Source organism: Triturus cristatus, chromosome 4_2 (genome assembly GCF_964204655.1).
Source record: "Triturus cristatus chromosome 4_2, aTriCri1.1, whole genome shotgun sequence".
Taxonomy (NCBI): Eukaryota; Metazoa; Chordata; class Amphibia; order Caudata; family Salamandridae; genus Triturus; species Triturus cristatus.
In genome coordinates, this window is record NC_140586.1 from 201,267,195 (window position 1) to 201,292,189 (window position 24,995).

The window sequence follows — 24,995 nt, forward strand, 5'->3', positions numbered from 1 at the left end:
AAACTTAGGGGGCCTGCTGAAAAGGGAGGAGAGGCCCCAGACTTGCGGCTCCTGTCACGAATAATTTTGCGACTTCCTTGCCGTGCAGAGGACCTCCCCATGGACCTCAGTGTGGTGCGTAAATGCTGGAATAGAAGTCTGAGAAGGGGCAAGGTCAAACTTCCTTATGCGCCAGAAATCCCTTGCTTATGTGGGAGTTACTCCCCCATGGTGGTGACTGGCGTAGGTTGGGTGCATGGGCAGATCTGGGAATATCTACGATAGGGGACCTTTATGAGGAGGGCTCGCTGATCCCATTCAATGACCTCAAGGAGCGTCACGATCTGCAGGGAGGAGACTTTCTATTGCACACAGCCCTTACGGCAGCCATGAGGAAACACTGGAGTGAGGGTCTATCTGAGCCGGGTATCTCGATGGGATGCCAATACTTAGTCACTGCGGCGGGCACCTTTAAAGCAGTCACGTGTCTATACAGGCGACTTACATACACGACGATCCCTCCCCTGACTAAAATCCATAGAGAATGTGAAGCAGACCTTGGTAAGCCTATAGCAGATAAAGAATGGGGGATGATGGTGGAGAGGGCGTGGAAAAGTACTAGAAATCAAGGTTTCAGCATATAAACTTTTATGTGCTACACAGAGCCTACCTTACCCCAGACAAGCTCAAGAAATATTTTAATATGCAAACTGCAGCCTGCCCATGATGTAATACAATAGGAGCGGATTTTTTGCATATGTTTTGGAGCTGCCCGAGCATAGGGGACTTCTGGGAGGAGGTAACATTACTGTTGGCGGATGTGACTGGGAAAGAAATAGGTAATTCCCCGGAATACTGTCTGTTGCACTGGTTTCCCCATACTGCTAAAAACAAGGTAACAGGGGGCGCTAGAGGGCGCCAGACCGACATGGCCGCACATCCGTGAGGCTCTTGCCAGCCGGGCGCTTCGAATCTCCATTAGCCCATCCTACGTCTGAGGGACACGACTCTGACCAGCTCTACTTGACGGGCAGCTGACGAAGAACAGGTCCACCGAATTGGAGACCATTCTGGCCGGTGGTTCGCCAGCAACGACTGCCGAAATCCCCCATGGCCGCTGTGGCTGCTCGGCTGGTGCGAGGAGGCCGGCTGCCGTGCACACGCTGCAGCGGGGATCTGACGTGCACGCTAGGCCGCAGAGCGCGGCCGAGGCTGAGGGCAGATACCGACGTCGGACGCTCCTGCGGTGGCTTCCCCTGCCCATCGCCGACCTCCAGACACACCGGTAAGGCGGGGGCGAGCTGAGGCTTGGCTGGGGGCGCGAGGTTGCAGGGCTGCCATCGTGAGACTGAACGTGACTTGCGGGGCTGGCGAGGAGTACCCCATCTAGCTCCGGACGGCCCTGGGTGCGGCGGGGGGTGCGTTATCTCTGCTGTTGGTGCCCCCCCCACAGGGCTCGACACGAGGACTCCGCTACTTGTCCTGGCTCTGCGCGATACTGTCAGTGCAGGAGGCACCTGATTGGGACTGCCCCCGGGGCTCGTGGCCCTTCTCCTGGCAAGAACTACTGCTTCTGGCGCATGGTGGATGTCTGTGGGTCCTCTGCTTTACCAGCTTCGTGAGCGGGTCACAGTCAGTGGTGACCAGGGTACAGCCCGGCTCTCTCCCTGCCATACACATCCAGGCACTAACTATATTGGTGGGGCTGCTCCGTGTTGGTGATCAGGCTCCGAGACTAGGGGGCCGACCGACATAATGGGGAAGACGGATGCCAAACACGCCAAACAATCCCGGCTCCCATTCGAAGCTCCAACCAAAAAATCCCACGCCCAGCCGCCGGGAGACGGCGATTCTGAGGGAGGCGGCGCAGAAGAGGTGGATTGGAAGGCGCTCCTCCTGAACATGCAGACCAGCCTCACCTCCATTGACTCCAAGATCGATGGTATGTCGCGCCGCCTGGACTCCGTGGTGCATAGACTGGACCAGCACGAGGAGCGGTTTAAGGAGGCGGAACAGCGGGTCTCCGGGCTGGAAGATGGAGCAACGGCCACCACGTCCAAGGTATCGCAGATGGAGCGATTGCTGAAGGTAATCGCTGATAAAAATGAGGATTTGGAGGCGAGATCGCGCCGGAACAACGTACGCCTTATTGGTCTGGCGGAGACTACCTCTGTGGGCAAGATGGAACTTTTCATTGAGAAACTTCTCTCCGACCTATTCGGCGTGGAAGCTTTCTCTCCTCAGCTGGTGGTGGAACGGGCTCACCGCACTTTGGGCCCTCGCCCCATACCCGGAGCGCCCCCAAGGCCTATAGTCATCCGTTTTTTGAATTACAGGGATCGGGACACCCTTCTACGACTTGCCAGAGAAAAACAACCAGTCCTCTTCGAAAATACCACGCTTTCCTTCTTTCCAGACTTTACACAATCTGTGCAAGATGCACGTCGCAAATTTGGACAGGTCAAGAAACGACTGCTTCAACATGGACTTCAATACTCCATGTTATACCCGGCCCGGCTACGGGTCGTCCATCATGGCAAGCCCCATATATTTCAGGATCCAGCCCAAGTTGAACTGTTTCTGAAAGACCACAAAAGATCTATTGAACTGGCCCGCTCCCCTTCGGGGAGTGCGAGATCCCGATCGCCCACTTCTGCCCTTGACTGACTGGGGATCTCCAGCTGCCGTTAAGCTCCGTTGATGATACTCTTTTGATGTGAACTTGTTTTGCCTCTGCCTTGTTTCTGTGAAGTTAAATTGCTGCTCAATATGTGACTCTATGCTCTCGCCCACTATGGTGGAGCTACCACCTACTAGGCTTTGCCTTTCTTTTTTTGATGGTTCCTTGACGATGTTTCAACTTGATTGCGCCCTGGCACCAACCTCCCCCTCCCGTGTTTCTCCGCTGGATCTTGGCTCCAGGGGATAGCGGGTGCGATATCGGGGGAGTGGGATGGCGGGTCTGGACCCCTGGTGTCCCCCACTTGGGTGTTCCCTAATGAGTGAATGACAAGACATTTTTGGTTTGTAAGGGGTGGGGGAGATGCCCGGCATGATTGGGATGTCGAAGTGGGTGGGTGGGTGGGTTCTCCGGGATTTGTTCTAGGCTTGTTGTTTTTTTTCAGCATGAGCATTGCATGCGTACTTGTTGATGTAGCACAGTATGCCACCCTTAATAGATGGTTACACGTTTGGGACAGCCGCCGGGTGGCTTTATTGACCTGGGGTTCCCGTGTCCGAGGACCTAGCGCACGCCACGCACACTGAGCCAGGTGGGGGGGACTGCTCACCGCTATTTCTTGGAATGTCAGGGGATTGGGAGACCCGAGGAAAAGGCGGCGAATCTTGGGTGCTTTGGATAGACTGCATGTTCAGGTGGTCTTCCTGCAGGAGACACATATGGACCCTCTCCGTAGGGGATCCTTTGCTGCTAGATGGGCTGCGCACTCGATTTTCGCGTCGTACTCATCCTATGCAAGAGGCACTGCTATTCTCTTAAAACGAGGGGTTCCTTATGTTCCCCTGGGTACAGCCATGGATACAGAGGGCCGATATTGTATAGCGTGGGGCAGGATAGGCATCGAGACTATTACCCTAGCATGCTCTTATGGTCCTAATTGCGATGACCCACGCAGCTTCATTGCTCTTTGGAACAGGATCCGTGAGGTAGGCTCCACGCACCTCATCTGGGGAGGTGACTTCAACGCTGTTTTAGACCCTGCCATGGATAGATCCAACCCCTCTGCTTGCCACTATGATAACACACACAAATACCTGAGGGACATATGCGACACTCAAGATGTCGTGGATACCTGGCGCCACTTACACCCGACCTCCATGGAGGGCACGCACTGGAATACTGCTTATGCCACATGGGCCAGACTAGATTACATTATGGTAACTAGGGCATTGGCCCCCTCCCTGGTCACTGTGCAACACGTAGGCCGCACGTTCTCTGACCATTCTCCGGTGCTCGCCAAGTTCCGCTTACCGGACATAATGGGTAGATCCCCGACATGGCGACTCCAGCCCAACATCTTACTCGATGAACTGTTCCGATCCGAACTATGTCAGGAACTAGAAGACTTCATTTCCCGTAACAAGGGATCGGTAGACCGCGTGGCCACCCTATGCGAAGCACTGAAGGTCACGGTTCGTGGCGTCTGCATCTCTAAGAGCTCCGGGGTGTTGAAAGCCTTACGCGCTACACTACATAATTTGGAATCCACGCTACATACTCTGGAAACTAGTCCAGACTATGCCGTCAACGCAGATGCGCAAGCACAGTACCGTGCGGCGATGTCAGAATACACTTCCACTGCTGACAGAGAGGTACACTTCCGGGGCAAATACTTCAGAGCTCAGGCATACGGGGAGGGTGAGCGTCCCGGTAGCTCCCTTGCGAGCGCGGTCCGCCCGCTGCGTGGCTCCAATTTTGTGTTAGAACTTAAGGGGGAAGAGGGGGTTCCTATACGCGACACGCAGTCGCTCTTGACGGCTTTCACTACGCACTATTCTACACTTTACTCTACCACCAGAGTTGGCGCACTGGACATGGACGACTACCTGAGAGAGCTCACCCTGGGCTGGCTCTCGGATCGTCAGCGTGAGTTTTTGGCGGAACCCATAGGCCTGGACGAGATTAGAGATGCGATCAATCAGATGGCACCTGGAAAGGCCCCCGGTCTGGACGGTTTGCCAATGGATTTCTATAAGGCCTATATAGATATCCTAGCTCCGGTACTCCGAGAAGTTTTTCTGGAGGCGCATGAGTCTGGTGCGCTCCCTCCATCAATGCAGGAAGCGCTGATTACTTCCCTACTGAAACCGGGTAAACCGCCTCATTCTTGTGACTCTTACCGCCCTCTTTCTTTAATTAACTGTGACGCAAAAATTCTGGCCAAGGTCCTAGCCAACCGTTTACAGCTGTTACTGGGCGGTCTGGTGCTGTCGGATCAGGCGGGGTTCGTTCCTGGCAGAGCCACTTCCAATAATCTTCGGACGCTTTTCTCCATTATGCACAATGTAGACCCTGATTTGCCACTGGTGGCGGTCTTTTTGGACGCCACCAAGGCCTTTGACTCCCTGGAATGGGACTATCTGCACTGTATCCTGCGTAATATGGGATTCCCACTAGGTTTCACGCGCTGGATCGATATCCTATATGACCGGCCGGTCGCTAGGGTGGGGATAAATGGGCGGATATCGGAGGCTTTCGCGGTATCGCGGGGCACCCGTCAGGGGTGCCCCCTATCCCCGTTATTGTTCGCGGTGGCGATGGAGCCGCTGGCTGCCCGGCTCCGACAACATCACCGAGACAAGGCGTTGCGTTGTCTCCAGAGAGAGGTGCTAATCTCCTTATATGCGGATGACATCACACTATACATCCGGGATCCCGCCACTAACCTAAACCCCATCCTTCGGGAGTTTATTCGCTTTGCGGGCATGTCCGGTGTTCATATTAACTGGGGTAAGTCCACTGTCTTTCCGCTGACCGCGGCTGCTCAGCCGTTCCAGCTGGAATACCCCTTACGCTGGGAGGAGGATGAAGTTAGATACCTGGGCATACTTCTCTCTCGTGATCGGGAGGAGTTGATGTGGCTGAACTATGGTCGCACCTTTGATCACATTCAGACCTGCGTGGCCAGGTGGATCACGCTGCCTCTCTCCCTCGCAGGCCGAGCCTCCCTCATCAAGATGGTGGTTCTTCCTAAGCTCCTCTACCTCTTCCTAAATATCCCATATTACCCAGGCCGGTCCTTTTTTCAACTCCTGCGCTCTGAGCTTATTCGACTGGTCTGGGGAGGAAAGAGGCCGCGTCTCAGTTGGGAGACATTGACTCGTCCTTTCGTGCAGGGGGGGTTAGACCTGCCGAACTTTGAGATGTACTATTATAGCGCGCAAGCCCACTTCATTCATCACTGGATCCACCCCACTCCCTTCCTACCACAGACAGCTGTGGAACATTGGTTGGCGGATCCTATCCCACTGGCAGGAGCGATATTTAGTGCGCCAGAGACCCGAACGACATACCGCACCACTATTTCCAGTTCCATCCTAGCGTGGCGATACATAGCGAAATTCACCCACACGACACTGCTCTATTCTCCCCTGCTTCCCCTGGCATATCACCCCCTGCTGCCCCTCTTACAAGAACAATTTTTTAAAAACTTTATGGCCAAATTCCATATAACGACATGGGGGGATCTCTATCATGATGGCCTCTTCCGCTCCCAGACACATTTATTCGATGACATTGCCCCAACCTCCATGGACACATTCCTTTATATCAGGCTTCGTAGTGGTATCCGAGCACTGACGGGGGAATTCCCTAGCGAACCACCCATTTTAGAGCCCCTCCATCAGCTACTCAAGGCTGTCACTCCTTCGCACGCGGTCTCCACCCTATACCACTCATTACGCACTTCACCAGATTCCCTGCCTTGTAGAGCACGGGTCAAATGGGAGGAGGAATTAGGTCAGCCCATAGATGACGAGCTCTGGAGCTATTGCTGCTTGCAAACCGAACAAATCTCCTCCAGCAGTAGGTTTAGGGTGATTCACTATAAATTCCTACATCGGCTGTATTGTACTCCAGCGCACATGCACAGGGTGGGCCTTCGAGAGGATGATCTCTGTTGGCGCTGCCATGCTCCCGCGGCAGACTTCCTTCATATGGCATGGGGATGCCGTGAATTAGCCACTTACTGGCAACATGTATATTCCGGCATTTCGGACATGATTGACGTTCCTCTTGTACCCTCTCCGACGCAGGCACTATTGGGCTACACCAAAACTATTAAGAAGCCGGTTCGTAGATTTGTCACAATCGCCCTTCTCATGGCTAAGAGACTCATAGCCTGTCGATGGGGGAGGGGTAGAGCTCCTAAATTTAAGGATTGGATCAATGACATGGTTCACTGTCAGGACAATGTACTTCTATACGCAGAACTCCTCCCTTCCACATCCCGGCCGATTGACATTTGGGGTCCCCTTCAGACGTATCTGTTGTCACACCTGCAGATATAACGCACTTTCCCATTCCCATCAACATTAGATTTTCACGCACTTAATTCAATGGCTGCACCCCAATTGAGGGGGCGGGAATTGTTAGGATGTCACCAAGCGACGAGACCTGAGTTTCCCTCCACCTCTCTTGTTCTCCGGCATGGATGGACCTCGTGGTACTGCTATGTTGCGCTATGTATTGGGGAAGGGAGGAGGGACTGACATCGCACAGTACTGAAAGTCGCCTCCACACGCCCGGTGCATACTGCTATGGAACGATTACTGACTGCGAAGTCTTCCACGGTAGATATGACCTGTTCTCCGAGTTTGCATCCTATTATCACTGTCTCATATGCCGCAGCCGGCCCCTGGAGGGTTGTAGGCAGGCAGCTGTGTTCAACTTTAAACTCCTCCTTCATACCAGGCCGCCGGCCACTTGATGGTTGTAGGCATGGAGCTGTGTAATGTGTGGTCATGCTGAAGAAAGGTTTTTGAAAACAAAAAAACAAAAAAAACAAGGTAACAAGTAAATTCCAAGACCTTGGGTTAGTTTTAGCTAAGAGAGACATCACCAGTCACTGGAAATCGAGACTTGGCCCTAGATTCCCTAGATGGAAAAAGGAGTTCATTTGATGGGCTGAATGTGAAAATATTGTCAGATTGAGAATAGCTAAACGAACAGGCAGCGAAAAATCGCTGGTAGTAGCTAGAGCGTGGACAGCATTGCTTGATATACTTAAAAATTCAAATGCTATGGGCGGGAGCAACCAAGAGGAAGACGGCCAAGATGGAGATGTCTGATCTCCCTGCCTTGGGTCTACTGAACAAATTGTCCCCGAGTTAGATAAAAACTCCCTGGGCCGAAAGAAAGTCCTCTGAGCATATAGTAGCGGCCCTCAAAGTTAAAGATATGTTGCCCAGTAGTCGGCTGAGCAGGTAAACGACTAAAAAGACACGCCTGGGTGGGAGGGTGAAGTTGGGGTACAGTTAAGTACATATGTTTGAGACAACTGATTTATGGTTCGTAAAGTCACATACAATATGGATACTATGTAAGAAATAACTGTATCAGTACTGGGAGTATGATATTACCCGGTAAATACTTGCTTCTGGGGAGACCATTGAGGGGAGAACATGTTTATACAATATCCTGAAAATAGCAAGATGGGAAAAGATATCATATTATTGTTTTATTGTTTTGCTTCATCGAAACTGCATAAAAATCTGTTTACAAAAAAAATGATCCGTGCTTGCCTATGACAAATAAATCAACATTAGGGATCAAGACAACAGTACATTTGGGCACATCAGGCAGGGGTACTCGTCTCTCACCATGCAGAGGACTTCTACATCCCAACAAGGGAGTCACTGTGGGAAGGAAGGGGGAGAAGGCATGATAGATGGCTGTCTGCGCTGAAAGTCCCCCTTGGTCAACAGCAGTCGGTCCCCGTGATGGCCCCTCGGTGGAGGTGGGTTCTTAGGACAGCACCCTCCAAGTGAGAGTCCCCATGTGGGGGTGCTGCCGCTGTCGATCGGCCAGTTGGCCCAGGGGTCCCATGGTGGTGATATTTGTTGTTTCCGGGGTTCTCTGAATTCTCCTGACCTCTGCAAGTGAGTCCCGAGGTGAGGCGATGGTGACAAGTCTCATGGGGAGAGCACAATGAGGACCTACAACTGAAGAGAGAGGGCCTCTGAGGTCATCGGTTGGCCATCTGCCGGCCCGCTATCAGTCGCTGCCTGTCCTTTGGGGAGGAGTATGGAGAGAGGTGAGGAGAAGGATGCCGCGGCACTTGCAAACATGGCCACTCGCTTCCCAAGCAGTTCTCCTGATGATGGGTGACTCTCCGGGAGGTCCCTTTTGCTGCAGAGAATCATGATGGCAGTGTGTGCCATAGTCTTGGTAGGAGTGCAGATTGCTGAACTGTCTGCCCATGGGGCAAGGTGGCTCCTGCAGTCAGACAAGCTGTCTGGTGCAGGGAAGACCGCAGGCTGCTTAGCCATCTTGATAGTCTGATAGATTTGTTCCAGTCTTCTTGGGACCCCTCTTAGGACATGCTGGGGGGTATGGTGTGGTGGTGCTGTATGAGCGTTGGTGAGTGCGGCCCTCTAAGTAGTCAGGCTGGGGGCCTCGAGCCAGCGCCTGCACAGAGCTCTAACAGGGAGCGTCCATCTAGGTCCGCTCCAAGCTCACCCTCGTTGCAATGTCCTTTCAGCAACAACAACAAAAATATTTAAACGATCGCATCAGCTTGCTACTACCCAGCCTTTTGACTTTCCCGATGCTTGTTGGAACTGGTGTGTGGCTAGAACAACTGTTCCCAGCCACCACCGCCTGGCTCCCATGTCTGGCCAGGGAGACAGGTTTCTTCCTGAGTGTGATGGTATAATTTACATTTAGGTAATTGCAGTGAAAATGGTCACTTTAAATGATTACCTGCCAGGTCATCATTATGCTAAATTTTGCTGTATCAAAACCTGAACAATCCTACCTCTTTTTTATTAACAGAATGTCGGCAATTACGTTTAACAACACTGGGGAACTCAGAACTGGAGTTACAGGAAGTAACCTGTTTTTCTTTGCAGGGGTATAATAGATTGCAAAGCGTTGCTTTGTATTTTATGCTAGTAACAAGGATGGCGACCAATTTACCACCTCCTCCTTCCTTTGCGCCTTAAAAGGGTTTGCAAGCTGGGTTACCTATTGACAATGCCGATTATGAATTGCAGTACACCTTTCACGCATTGAAAATTAGCACTTTACCTACAAATCTAAGACGTTAGCTTTGCCGTGGCTTTGTCAATCAATAAAAAACCGTTTCAGGCATCTATCTGCCCCTAGGTTTTGAATAGATAAACCCTTCCTCCTCTGGACAAGAACAGTGACTGTGCAATGGTGTAGGTGAACACCTGTGACTTACGTATGTGCGGCTCTATACAAAGGCTGCGTATTAAAGTTGCAAAACTGAAGAAGAACACGCCAGTGATCCGTCTCGCCCCAGTTCCCAATCTACCGTTCAGATTCCCTCTCCCTGATTTACAATAATACCAGCCAACCTATTTCTGGCTAATGACCAATTTAATTGCTGTGTGCGATCTTTAATTGTTTTAACCCTTTAGGGCAGCTGTGTGCTTAAGCCATGCGTCTAGAATACACCTTCTGGAAACGATGTGTCACTCTGTAAAAACATATTGTATTTTTTGTTTTCCTCATCAGCCAAGCATGTATTTACAGTATACCCAATCTATATATTTATGAAGTTCACCAGGAGTATTATTAATATAATAAGCATAAATGCTTTCAAATAAGGGTTTTAAAATATGCATACCCTGCAGGTGTTCCTTTGTTCCTTCCCTTCCTGTTTTATTTTTCTGGAATGATTAACAAGTCCTCTTATGCAGCTGTCCCTGTGGGCTCAGCCCTGGGTGGTTAGAACCAGTTCCAGCCAGTCTGCTCTCCCTGTTATTGAAAAAGCTGCTGCAGTGGCGCTCTGTGAAATCATGTCTGGCACGCGCCCAGAATCAGGCTCCCACATTCAAGGAATAGTGCACAGTAGAAGAAACGGCCTACCCAGACAAGGTCACTGTATCAGCCTCTCACAGGCAAAGATAGAAGGAGAAAGAGACATAGAGAGGGGAGGTTTAACAAAGGAGAAAGATAAACCAAAAGCATTTTAGATTTAAAAATCGGGAGCTCTCAGTGCTAGCGTGCACATCTTAACCATAAGTTGTTTTTGTTTAATACTCTGTGCATGCACACATTGGGGAAATAAAACAGTTTCGCTTGTGCAAATTTCAATGTGCAATATATCAGTACTGTATGCAAAATATACACTTGGGGTGGTGCAACGCAAAAGCTGTCCACTCTTTACATGTCGCAAAATACGAATAATGACAATGAGACCATGTTCACATAGAGGTGACTTGAACGCCACCACGTTATTTATCAATGGGGTAACCCAGTTACATGCAGAACCTGGGGATTGATACGTTAAGCGAGCAGAGGTTCTGCCATAAACGCAAACTACAATATTCTCCTCTTGAGTCCTCACAAGCGGTAGGACTTCATTAAATGAAAAAATAATAAAGTCTGTCAAAACACTGATTTTTGCAAAAACAAACCAATTGCATCAAAAATAATGTGGTTAGGGTTTATAAGAGAAAATATTTAGCAATTAATGAAAAAGCACAAGACATATACAGAAAAACATCATTAACAAACTCAACTTTTTACATAAGTGAGATACAAGGGAAATTAAAAAAATATAATAATGAGTGTTTACACATATTTCAAAATACAATTGAAACATAAACAATAATACATATAGCACATAATTGATTTAGCACAGCGTGATGTTGCTGATGAGACACCCTCAACAAGACCTAAAGTTTGTCTTTTTGGATATAGTAGTCTGGTTGAACAGCAATGCTTGGTTTACATATACGTCAACGTTTCGACCCCTTTAGTTTGTGTGTGAATCAAACATCACCAAGGGGTCTTCATCAGGACTGTGAACAATATTTGTGTATCGCCTTGCATGGTTGTTCCAAAGAAATGCCCAAAGAGTTGACCTTGTCGACAGTGCAAGGGGAACTGTATACATCTTATATGGATGGAGTCCTCCTGTCAAAAATATACATGACAGTAAACACCTCAAGGTGGTGTTGTAGTAAAAAACTTTATTATATAGCACCCAAGACCGGATAGTACCTCATGGAGGAGCTTATACTTTCTCCGATCTGTGCTGATAGCTCCCACTGGTTAGTCAGTTTCCAGGGCAAAAGGCACAACGTGCTCATTAAAAATCTCCGACGTCAAGCGCTCGGGGTAACCTGTGCATTCACACTCCACAATGGTTGGAATTTTAGAATAATTAGGGGCCCGCATCCTCCATAAAAAGCAATTTGACAGTGTCCAGGTGTAGCCTTACTCCCTTGAACCTGCTGGCGTCAAGCGCTCAGAGTACACTGAAGAAGCGTCTTCTTAATGAGCTAGGTCGAGGTTTCACTTAAAGTGAGAGTTAGAAAAACCGGAAAGTATTTTTCCGAATTGCCTTGGGTGTATGAATAATCTTTCATTTCTTTAGTGGAGCAAAGTTAGTTGTTGAAGTTGCTTGCATTGTGTTTTGTGCAAATAGCTTAGAAAATATGCCCGAGAAAAATTGAAAAGGAGGGTGAGCTGCTGCGAGAAGTGAGATTGACATCATAGTGTGCCGCGCTGGCATAGGCCAGTTGGCATAAGGCCGAGCTGGTAATAGTTGACTTCATCATAGAGAGCCGCGCTCAGATTGGTTGTCATCACTGAACAGAGAATTGTGGGTGAAAGATTTCCTTCCTGATTCTAACGTAAAGTTATTTGTGAAGTTTGCATATTCTGATCGAAAAGAGAAATTCTTTAAAGCACTACAAGGCCTAATGAAGGGAGATTAATCTGTGCCTGTTAGAAAGGGAATAAAGGCACCACCTGAAGGTACGCCAGGTCAAATTATGGCAGTAGATGTGGGTTTCCACATCTGTATGTGGCTAGAACAATGGCACAAGATCACTTGAGAAAGATGGTCCTTTAGCACTTCCTCGTTATGGGACTTTAAAAAAAAAGAAAATCTTTATTGAGTTTAATGCATAACAGACAAACCTCAAAAGATAAACATTACCACTGAGCGTTATTGACATTGTAAGTTGACCATTTAGACAGCACAAAAGGTATTATTAGCCCTATGAGTGAAGAGACCATAGTTCCAATTACACGGAGAACCTGGGACCAGTCCCCTGGACAAAGCAGGATGTCGTATGGTTCGAGGCACATCTCATGCGTAAACTCCGTCACCCCCAGGTCGGGGCTCGGTGTCTGCGTCGTCTGTGGTGGGCTGTTCTAGGAGGTTTAATTGGAGGGTAGACCATATGTCACATGGACGGGAGGAAGGCGGCAAGAGGTCGGCATACGTGTGTAATTGTTCTTGGCAATATATAAGGTCTTGCAGCCAGTCTTAAAATTTGGGAGCCCTCCCTCTACCCCATCTGCAGGCTATTCGTCTCTTAGCGAGAAGGAGAGCCAGGGAAATGTATCTCTGCACTGAATCGGTCAGGGCCTCTGTGTATCCCAGGAGCGTAACTAGGGGGTCATCGGGAACGTGTAGTCCAGACATCCGGTCAAGCGCTGTCAGCACTTCCGTTCAGGAGCCCCAGATGGGAGGGCAGTCCCAAGCTAAGTGTCTAAAATCCGCCCCCTCATATCCACAACGGTCGCAGCGGTCAGTGTCGCGGAGGCGAAGGCTCTTCAAGCGTGTGGGCGTGTAATAAAGGCGGTGTATATATTTGTAGTGGATGATGCGCAGTCTGCTCCTGGCTGATATTTTACCAGTCTGTCGGCAGCAAAAGGACCACTGGTCGTCAGTAAGGGGAGAGCCGAGTTCTTCCTCCCAGTGGGACCGAGCCGAAGAGGGGCCGTGTGTACGGTCCTGTTGAGTAGTGAGGTATAGCAACAATACTACATGTGTGGGTGTAGTTTGCTGGAGGAGGGCATGTAGCGGAGTCATAATGGGGGCTCCTGCGGGAAGCACGGGGTGAGGCCTTAACATTTTTCCGCAGCCTAATGTAGAAAAAGCGCTCCAGGGGGGTAGGTAGGGTAGTGCCAAAGAATTCCTCACTGGTACAGAATTTACCAATGACATAGAGTTGTCCCCAGGTCCGAATGGAGAGCTGCCGGAGGAGCTGGCGGCAGCCTCCTTCTTGCCTACCTTGGAGGGGTAGCAGGGGGGAGTAGAGGATAATAGCATGGAGGCAGCGGGCTAGGTCACGCCAAGCGCTGTTGGTGCAGTCTACTGTGGTGGAGGCAAGGTGTCTGGGAACGGCGGGTGCGCTTAGGTAGGCGGAGCAGCGGTCGGGGTCATATATCCATCTTTGACCACCAGGTGAAGCATATAAGGGGGGACTTTATCCAGTATGCCGCGAAGTGGGACTGAGCACAGCTGAAATATAGTTCCAAGTCTGGGATTTCAAAGCCTCCGGCATTAAAGGACCGAGTGAGAGAGTCCCAGTGCTGTCTACCTTGTTTCCCTCCCCAGGTATGACGTATGAGTTGGGTTTTTAGGGCTTTAAAGAAATGTCTGCTAGGGGCGTAGGGGATGTTTATGAAGAGATAAAGCAATTTGGGTAGGATTACCATCTTGATAAGTAAGGCTCTCCCGGCCAGGGAGATTGGCATGGCTATCCACCTGGTAATTTTATCAGTAAGGAGGTTTAGCACATGCCCATAGTTGGTTGCCATCAAGTCATTCCGGTTATGACTAATGACTATGCCGAGGTATGTGATTGTATCCTCACACCATGCGAGGGGGTAGTCTGGTTGACCCCAGAGAGATGACCAAAGAGAATAAGCAGCCATAAAATAGGGTTAAGACTGTCTTCCGGATTGTAGAGGTAGAGAGTGAGGTCATCAGCGTATAAAGAGATTAAGATTTGCCTTTTGGGGTATATGAGGGCATGGTCGCGGTAGTGCTGGTGGACTTTGGCGGCCAGGGGCTCCATAGCCAGGGCAAAAAGGAGGAGCCTCTGGCTATTGCGAAAGGAGAGGATCTAGCATCATTAACCAAAACGGTGGCCTGCAGGCCTGTATATAGCAGGGTAATCCATGCCAAAAAGGGAGCGGGAAATCCCATATGCTGGAAAACAAACGCAAGGTAATCCCACTCTAGGGTATCAAATGCTTTGGTGGCGTCAAGGAAGACAGCCATTGCGTGTGTGTCAGGGTCAATGTCCCGCAGAACAGCAAATAGGGTGCGCAGTTTATGAGATGTACCTCTGCTTGGCACAAACCTCGACTGGTCAGGGAGAACCAAGGCAGTCATGAGGGGGCTAATACGGTTCGCGATCAGCTTTGCTAAGAATTTGGTATCTACGTTGATGAGGGAGAGCGGCCTATATGAGTCGCATTGCGTAGCTGGTTTCCCTGGTTTCGGTAGGGATATTATCAGCTTTTCCCGCATTATCTGGGGCAGATTGCCAGTTTCACAAGCTTCCTCAAAGACATGTCACAGTACGGGGATAAGTAAGTGGTGGTAAGTTTTATAGAATTTGTCCGGGAGGCCATCTGGGCCAGGGGCCTTACCAGATTGCAGTTGCATTATAGCGGTTAAGATCTCTTCATCCTCGTAATGTGCGAGGAGAAATTCCCATTGAGTGTCTCCAAGCCAGACAATCGCAGTCTCTTCAAAGAAGGGGGTGAAGTCGACGGGTTGTGAGGTGTACAGAGTTTTGTAAAAGTGTTTAAAGGCGGCTGCTATATCTGGGGTATTTCTGTGTGGATGGCCGTCTTCATCAGCAATTTCAAGGACAGTGTTGGAGTACCTAGGTGGGCGAATCAGGGCTGCGAGTGCTTTACCTGGCCTCTCCCTCTCCCCATAGCGGCGAGCCTGGTGATATTTTCCTCTGAACCTACACTCCCTCGGCCGTCTCCTGATAGTCAGTGAGCAGGTCTCGCAGGCGCGCCTGTAGCTCTGCAGTAGGTGCGGTCTGCATCAGTGCTTCCGTTTGTTTGAGCTCGGTCTCTAACCTACGGAGTGTGGAGCGAATGTCCTTCAGGACCCCCCGCCTCTTAGATGACAGAGGATTGTGTGGCTGAGTGTTCATTGCATGGGAAGAAATCAACAATCTCTTGTTCAAGTTCAGTCTTAAATACAGGGTCCAACAGGGCCTGTGGGGGTAAGCGCCAGGACAAGTACAGTGATTCTTCGTGAGGGGGTGTAAGCATGATGAGCACCGGTGAGTGGTCGGACTATGTGCGGGGGAGGTGGGAAGCCATTGACAGCCACGAGGTTAACCCTCTAGAGAGAAGCCAGCCATCAATCCGTGACCAGGAGGAGTGGGCAGTGGTGACGCAGGAGCCCTCTCTATAGTGGGGGTGGAGGGTGCGCCAGGCATCAACGAGGCTGTGGTCTATGATGATGTGGTTAAGGGTGTGGTATGCATTGGAATAGTGGTGAGGGTGTGGATGTGATCGGTCAAGCGACGGATCAAGGGTGACATTAAAGTCTCCTCCCCACACCACATGTGTTGAGCCAGTGTCCAGAATCTTGCCCCAGAGGACCCTGAAGAATTCAGGATCGTCTGTGTTTGGTCCATAACATGAAACAAGCGTTATAGATTGAGCAGCCAGTCTGCCTCATAGGATACTGTAACAACCCTGTGGATCAGCATAGGACCCAAGGGGGGTGTAGGGGAGTGTGCATTTCACCAAAATAACAGTGCCTCGCACATAAGTGGAGTATGAGGAGAAGCATCTGCAGGTTGCCCATTGGGATGCGAATGAACCTGGGGCGGTTGGTCTGAGATGTGTCTCCTGGAACACCGCGCAGTGGATATTGTGTCGGTCTAGGTCAGAGAGGATGTGCTGGCACTTACGGGGGTCTCCCAGGTCTCCCACGTTCTATGTCAAGAAGCTATATTTGGGGGGGCTAGGTCGGTTCTCCATGGTCATACGTCGGGAGTGCTGTGGTGAGCGTTAGGTACGTGTCTCGTAGGTCATCTAAACTGGTCATACAATAGCTTGCTAAGTCAGTGGTAAGTGGTGTGAAACAAAACCCTCCCCCCTCCCCACCCACATCAGCAGCCCAATCCTGCAGTGTCGTGTTGCCCTCCCTCCCACCCCAATGCCCCGTGTTCCAGGCTCCCAACCGGGGAGGGTGGATGCGGGGCCGTAAATACACTAAACCAGAACAGTGTAGGGGGTTCCCTGAGTGGGTAGCGACCAGAGGGCGATCCAGAGTCTCCTCGCAGCAGCGAGGGTGCTTGGGGGATATTGATAGAGAGTCTCATCCGTCCCAAAGGTTATTTGGTGAGATCCCCCAGTGGGGGTGCGGCTAGGGCACCCGCAGGGAAGGACCAGCAGGTGCCGTGCAGCAGTCTATGATGAGGGGCGTAATTGTCCCGGCGGTGAGCCAAGGGGGATCATCTGCTGTGAATGTTCCCATGTGAAGGTAGTTTCAGAGATCTCAGGGTGGGCTAAAGTCATCACTCTACATCTGATGAGCCTCCCTCGCCAGTGGATCGAGTGTAGGGGGAGGCCCGGTCTGTAGGTCCTTTGGGCAGAGTCTTGATAAAGTCATGGACATGCTGAGGGTTCGTAAAGAAATGTTGCTTACCTTGATGTGTGACTTTAGAACATGCAGGAAAAAGCATAGCGTAGGCAATGTTCAGTTGTTGAAGCTTTATCTTCACTTGGAGGAATTTCCGGCACCTCTCCTGGATGGCCATGGTGAAGTTCGGATATAGTGAGACTTCCATGCCCTCAAAGAGTAACTTCCCACGCTCCCTGGCGAGTCGTAGCATGGCATCTCGATCCCGATAGTTGAGGAGCCTCGCAATGATGGGGTGAGGAGGAGTGCCAGGGACAGGGCGAGGGGCCAACGAGCGGTGTGCTCTCTCGTTGATGAAGACCGTCAAAAAGGTCTCCCTTCCAAAGTACGTAGTAAACATGCGCTCCACAAATTCCTAAATTTTTCCCCTGGCAGTGGATTCCGGCACCCCTAGGATCCGCAGGTTGTTGCGTCTCGAGCGGGATTCTAAGTCTTCTTTTTTTGCGGCGATGACCTTTAGGACCCTTTCCATGTCAAGCGTTTTGTCCACCGTCGTGGTGGAAGTATCCTCCAGGTCCGCAATACCGCGCTCCGTTTCCTTAATACGCTCCTCATGGCACTCGCTTTTGTATGTGAGGGTATCTATGCGAGCGTTCTTAGCGGCCATCTTGGTCTCTATGGAGGAGAGACTGAATTGAATGACCAGTAGAATTGCTTTCAGGTCCTCCGTGGATGTGGACTGTTCTGGAGTGTGGGCGCCAGCTTGCTCCCCCTCCATGTCTGCTTGGGTTCTCGTGGACTTTCGGGCTTCAAAGTTAAGCTTGGGCTGTTTGCCGTCAACTCTTCCCATAGTGACGGTTGCGATTCAGTAGAATGCAGGCGGGCGAGGGTGCCTTCTGTGTTGTTGCCCGGTACAGCGAAAGGGTAAACGTGGTCCATCATGGGCAAGGGCGTGCTATAGGGGCCTGCAGTCGCACACAGCTGGGAGCGTGTGGAGGGCTAGAGAGACGAGTGTCATAGGGGTCCGGCAGGTCCTGGTAGGCCCGGGTAGCAGAGATTTCGTAGTCCCAAGAGGCGTGCACAGGACCAGGCGAGGCGGAAAGGCTGGGTGGGTGGCAGCAGTCTATGGGCCTCCGGACGGCTGTCCCTACAGAGGGCCAGGTGTCGTCAACGCAGCAGGTGCCCAGGGCTGTGTGACGAAGGAGACCAGGAGGTGGTAGCGCCGCAGGGCGGGTGTGGGTGGCCCCCAAGGATGAAGTTGCGATGGCACAAGTCCCAAGGAGGCCCGGGGAACCGCCAGGAGTGTTTTTTGGAGGAGCCGATGTAGGCCAGGTGTGTGGTTCAGGTGGATAAGGAGCAAGTCAAATGCATCAGTGGAAGCTCAACCCCCGCCTCAGGTGCACTCACCGGATCAGACCACGTTGGGGCTCCTATCCGTGGGAGCGAGCAGCACTGGGAGCGGTGGTGCTTGTTCGGTACAGGCGGACCCGCAGGAGCATAGTGGGCTGGTGTGGTCCCTCCCACCATAGGGCGGTCGCAGGTGGCTCTCAGGGTTGTGGCAGCGTTAGCCCCAAGGAATCCGGGTGGAGGAGCCGATGCGGGCCAGCCATACAGTGAAGGCGGAGGGGGGAGCGAGGTTCAGTCGCACTCACCGGTCTCCCATCCGCTGGAGCGGAGAGCACAGGCGGCGGTGGTGTGAGGTCAGGACCGGCACGGGTCTGCAGGAACGCAGAGGGCTGGGGCGGCCTCCTCCAGAGCAGGACAGGTGCCGGCGGTGTTCAATGCAGGAAGAACAGTCGGGGAAGCCCCAAGGAGGCCAGAGGTGCCGCCGGGGCCAACTCATGGAGGAGCCGGGTCCGTCCGAGTGCAGGGAGCTGATGCGGCTTCCTCCAGTACAGGGCCGCCTCGTTGGGACCACAGACAGCTTCGTAACCACAGCAGCCCTCGAGGCGCGGGCAGCCCGTGGAGCCATCGGCTGCAGCGGGTGACAGGGCAAGAGCGCTTCTGGCCAAGGCTGTGCTAGTTTCGGAGCAGTTGCTGCAGAGCTAGACGGCGGTGGCGGCCACCATCTTAGGCCACACAGGCCAGACTTCTGTGAAGGTGCCTCCCGGGATGTACAGTCCTTTGGCAGCAGGGATGGCGGCAGTGGTGGATAGCAGGTGGGCTCCGCTTCCCGGCAGCAATGTTTCCTGCGAGTTGGGGCAGGATTGAGCAGGATAATGAGCGGAAGGTGCCCCGAGCTGCAAGAGCCTTACATAAGTGCGGCCATCTTGCTTGGCGTCCAAGCACCCCCCCTCGCTATAGGACATTTAATTTGAGAATAATTGAGAATTTAAGGAGAACGCTGTACGAAATTAAGTTACCTCCAAGACCTACACAATACAAAGCACTTAATGCTTGGGAAAATATGGCTCATCTTAGACAGAGAGAGATATCAAGGGAGTGTCAAGAAAGCAATATGCACTTGTGCAGATGCTAGATGGGATGCAGAACAGAAAACCTGGAGAACTGACATTATTGAGGGAACCCAATTATATCCTGTATTGACACCTGAAGGAGAAGAGAGGGTAAACACAAAGAAAAGAAAAAGCCTATATAGACAGAAGGGACCGAGAATAATCCTGAAGACAGAGACAGTGAATTAGATGAGGATTTTGTGACCTAATTATTGTTAAATTGTTCTCCTCCATATAATGAAACACTGAATGCTGGACTGAGTAATGCAGTTATCCGTGGAACCTTTGATGCAACTTCTGCACCATTCAATGTGAATCCAAATTTGTTCTGTGAAAATTCAGTGGCAACAGTTCTTTCCACATCACATGCTCTAAATGCCCCAGATGCATTGACAGTTTTGGTCACAACTGTTCCTGTAGTCCTGCTGTAGAGGCCTGGATCGGTAGGGAATACTATGTATATTTTGGATGTTCCTCCTGGGACCAATGGCGTAGAGAAGAATTTAACAGGTTCAATGATAAAAGAAGTTCTGCAGACTCCCATGGTTCTGACACAAGGGAACACTTCAGGTGTTTCCAATGCAACCTTTACCCCGAATCAGACAGTGATCAACTGGTCTAGAAAGAAGGTTTTCTCAGAGACAGCAACCTTTTTCATGCCCAACTCAACTGCCCACCAATGTTGAATTGCAGTCCCCTTAGGGCAGAAGTGCCTACGGCGAATGGCAGCTTCTGACATGTCCCTTTTGCATTTACCGTCTGCCTACAGTGGAGAAATAATTCTAAATACTCCAGCAGAACCACCATGTCTTTCTGCTCAATAATTCAATAATTGACTCAGAGGTCTGGATACTCCGACAAATAGTGGAAATCCTGGAACAAGTGGAGGAGCTACTTCTCGAACTCCTGAGAGAGAGGGTCATGGATGTGGCTAAATTGAAAATAAACATGGAGGAAATGATAGTTAGATTTTTTAGTCCATCTCGACTAGAGGTTTATCAGGATGGTGAAATATTATTCCTGTGTAAAGACATTAATAGACGTGCGGGACAGGCTCATGATAGACTTTCAGAACTAGCTCAGAAACATGGGATTGACATCCAGAGATCCAAATTGCTACAGAAAAACAACAGGTTGAGCTTTAGCGACAGAGACATTGTACCCAGGGCATAGATACCCCAGAGGCCTCCCATGGGCTGAAGCATCTATTATGCCACCCATGAGAGGCCATGCAAAATGGAACTACAGGTCTGCCATTGCAGCCTGTGTAAGCTGGTGCCTGCACCACTTACGTTAGATATAGGTTTACTATATCTATAGGTCACTACACTTAAAAACTATTAGTCACCCCTATAGCAGGCCTTAACAACCCTGAAGTCAGGGTGCTGGGTTTTACGTGAGAGGGTGCCCCGGCATGAGCAGAGCCCCTCTGCAGCCTTCGGAGACCATTCTCCCGGGTTGCCCATGACACAGCCAGACATATAGGTAGAGTTGCATTATATCCTCACGGTAAATGCTATCTCGAAAACGGCTGAAACAAAACATATCGTGTTTGGCACCAAACACCTTAGAATCATACCTCCACACTGGTAACCGGTGTGGGAGGTATGATTCCACTCTTCTGAAGCAAGTTTTGTGGGTCCCTGGTCTTCCCTGTACCAGCCTTTTCGACCCGGACAGCACAAAATGGTTGCTGCCGACCAGAGACACATTTCTGCCCTCCTGATGCTGAGCCAAGCTCGAGCAGAGGAAGGCAGCACAATAGGCATCCTGTCACAGGGAGGTGTGACCACCCCCAGACAGAATTTAGAGTATTGGAGCTGGGTGGGCGCACTTCCAAAATGCCTGAAAGTCTGCACAAGGGGCACATTTGGTGTCCCTGTGCATAGTTCTGCTCAAAACAGTTCTGGAAGCCGTTGGCTTCTGCTCGGGCATGAAACTGGATAAAGGACATGGGTGTAACCAGCCCCCTGTCCTGACCCTCCCCTGGGAGGGTCCTCTGAATCTGTCCAACCCTCTCCCGTGGGTACAAAAGGGCTTACCTGGCTGTAGGACCCTAGATTCAACGTGGACAAGATTCTGAACAAAAAACCACTGACCTTCGACCGTCTGGACACTCTGAACATCGCTGGACTTCGACTGGGCCCGAATTCATCTCCCTCTCTGTCCAAAGCATCGTCTGTGCCTGTGCACCACACAGGCTTCTTGCAGGACATGTGGAGCATCAAGGACAACTGATATATCACCCTTGGGGTGAAGGAGTCACTCCCTGCATTCGCAGTCACCGTAACACAACTGACTGGTCTGCTGATCCTGAGCTCCTGCAGGCTCCAAACGCTCCAGCAACACAGGAGGTGGGTTCCTATGTTCCTTTAGGTTGAGCTGCCCTCTCACCAAGTTTGAGGCCAGTATCCCTCGTGGGGAATGCATAATCCAAACCCTTGTGCACCGCATACATTTGCAAGTGCATATACTTGTTGGTATTCCCCAACTTTGTGCATTGGGCTGTCAATAGCCCCAATCCCTACGCATATTTTGTACTAAGGAATTTGGCCTCCTTGCACTCTGTGCCCTGCAAGGATGTTGTTTGGTGAAACTGCTAAAGGGCCCCTCGCGACTCCTGTGCCTTCGGCCTGTGGATCCATTTGAGGGCCAAAACTGATTTTCTTGGGCTCCCCTGGTTGCTCTAGGCCTGCCCTGACTCCGCTTGCTGTGGTGAGTCCTCTGGTCCTTGATGGGCCAGACCGTAACCTTTCTTGACTTTCTTCGTGGGTTGCCATTGCCAAGGCTTGTTGGTGCTCCCGCCAGACACCGACCCCTCAGCACTCCACATCCTTTGTGGGACTGCTCGTATGTGGCTCCTGGTTGTCCTGTACCTCTCCTGGTCCCTGCAGCTGTAGAGTCAAGGCTCCTTCTTCACACCTGAAGCACCCAACATCGGTGGGCATTCGTCTACCAAGCCCCTGATCACTCTTGAGTGACCCAGACTCTGTCTCCTCTGCTTTCAGATTCCTTCCATCAAGCATCCACCAGCAGATTCCACCGGCCACTTTTTTTCTTTCCAGCAGTGGCATTTCTTTGAAGACTCCCATTGAGAACGACAGAGGTCTCCGACCCCACTTCAGCCCTATGCACCCGGTTCCTCTGGGATAGGTAACTCTGGTACTTTGGTATCCACGGGTGGGGTGGCTCTCCAACCTTCTATGTTCCAAAGGGTTTCCTGTAATCCACTGGGAAGGGTCCTTAAACTTTAAAATTGCAACCGCGACTCTCCCATTGAATTGTACGTAGCATACGGTCGTGTTCTCACACTGCACCCATCCTCCGTGGTGTCCCTACTTACTTGGGTGGTTCCTTGGGGTCCCAGCGATTCTACACACTTTAGACATTGTCTTGACTCGAGTCGTGGTTCTTATACCACTATTTTAATATATGGCTTGGTCTACCCTGGGAGCCCACTGTGTATTAGTGCTACTTACGATTTGTTCTGTGCTACAGTATTGTGTGCTTTGTGTTTATCTGCGTGTAGCAGATACTGTGAGGTATTTAAGGTGTTATGATAATAAATATATATTCTTATAACTACTGTGTGGTTCTCCTTTATTTAACCAATACAATAAGGTTGCAGTCTGGTAAAACAAGCTGCTTAACATTCCTTCAAGAGTAAGCCTACAGGCTGCTCTCCACAGCTACCACTTGGATAGGTTTATAAGGTTATCTTTGACCTCTTAAATCACCATAAGGGTTGTATGGACTGGTGCAAGATGGCCACTTTAATTAGTGGAAATCATATACCAGGCCAACTTCTCACAAGCCACATGCTGAATGTCCAAGAATCCCGCAAAACAATCTGAACCCTGAAACTATTGCTGATAATACTGATGTGATTGACTCAGTGGTTGAGCAAAGCTTCCTGAAGGAGATCGTGAGGAGTCAATGTAAGTCGCCCATCATGGCTTTGCAGAAACCCAGTGGCAAGTACCGCACGGTGCAGGACTTGGAACTGGTATTTTCAACATTGGTTCTTTGTTGTCCTGTGGTACCGAATCCAGCTGTGAGATTGTTTCAGATACCATGTGAGATCGAGTGGTTTTCTGTCATTGATTTGTGCCAAGCCTTTTTCTCTATTCCATTGCATGAGGATAGCCAGTTTCTTTTCATTATATGTTTCGGCAGCTGTGTTCTGGCATAGTGCTGAGTTTCACAAGGATTTACGGAGAGACCCCAATCTTTAATCAGATCCTTAAGAGTAATTTGGAGTCTTTAGTGATACCCCAGCTTTCAGTCCTAGTCCAATACATCGACGACCAACTGGTGGAGTTGATTACCCAAGAGGCTTGCACACATGACACTATTGCATTGCTAAACAGCTTATCTGAGAATGGACATAAAGTGTCCCTAACCAAGTTACAATTCTGTAAAAAGAAAGTCCTGTATCTAGGACACCACATTAAGAAAGGAGCAAGGAGGGTGTATCAAGAGAGAATTTCAATGATTCTGAAAATAAATCCACCAACTACCCAGAAAGAAGTCCAAATGTTTTGGGGAATGGTGATCAACTTTCAACAGTAGATTCCTTATTTTTTCCTGAAGGCCAAACCTCTCCAGAGGCTGAAACACAAAGAAGTGTAAGATCCAGTACCATGGGATGACAGCTGCATACGTAACTTCTCAGAACTGCGAGAATATCTCTGCTGCGCCCCAGACCTGGAAATGCCTGATTATAATATATGTTTTGCTTAGTTTTGTAGTGAAAGAGAGGGCTGAGCTCTTTCAGTGCTTACCCAGATTCACGAGAATGCCAGCAACTGTTACGATCACTAATTCCTGTGCCCAAGCATCTACCTTATGTTCAACAACCCATAGCTATATAAATCATGTAGTCGCTCCTCAATCTCACAATCCTTAGGTTAAGTATTTTTGCTAAGTATGGTATCACTGTTGCCTATACCACACCTTTAGATTATCTTTATGTTTGCAATTTTCCATATGCTTGTAATTATGCCTAGGATTACCTAAAAGGCCTCATGTTTTTGTTCCACATGTTTGTACAAGCCTTACTTCACTGATGACCTTTTTTTAGTTGCTGTAATTATTCACCTGCTTGATAATTACCAATGTGCCTGCAGTCAGTGATTTTGCAGTCAGGTACTTTCCAGATTAATTCACTGCTACCTATTCTAGGACTTTCCAGGCAGGTACTTTCCAGAGTGATTAATGTGCCACCAGGTGTCCACTTTTTGGTAATTATCCATGTGCCTGCAGTCAGAGACCTTCCAGGACCATTGAAGATAAATAAACATGTGCCCTTCTAGAAAGAACTGTCGACCTATAAATACTTAGCCAAACCCCAGTTGGGCACTTGGCTTTATTTCTCGAAAAGAGAATCTTTCTCCTCCCTCCCACTTTCCTGGATCATCTCACCCACTTCTCACCAAACCAAGCGTTCTCGCCTGGCCCCTTGACATCTGCGCTTGAGCTG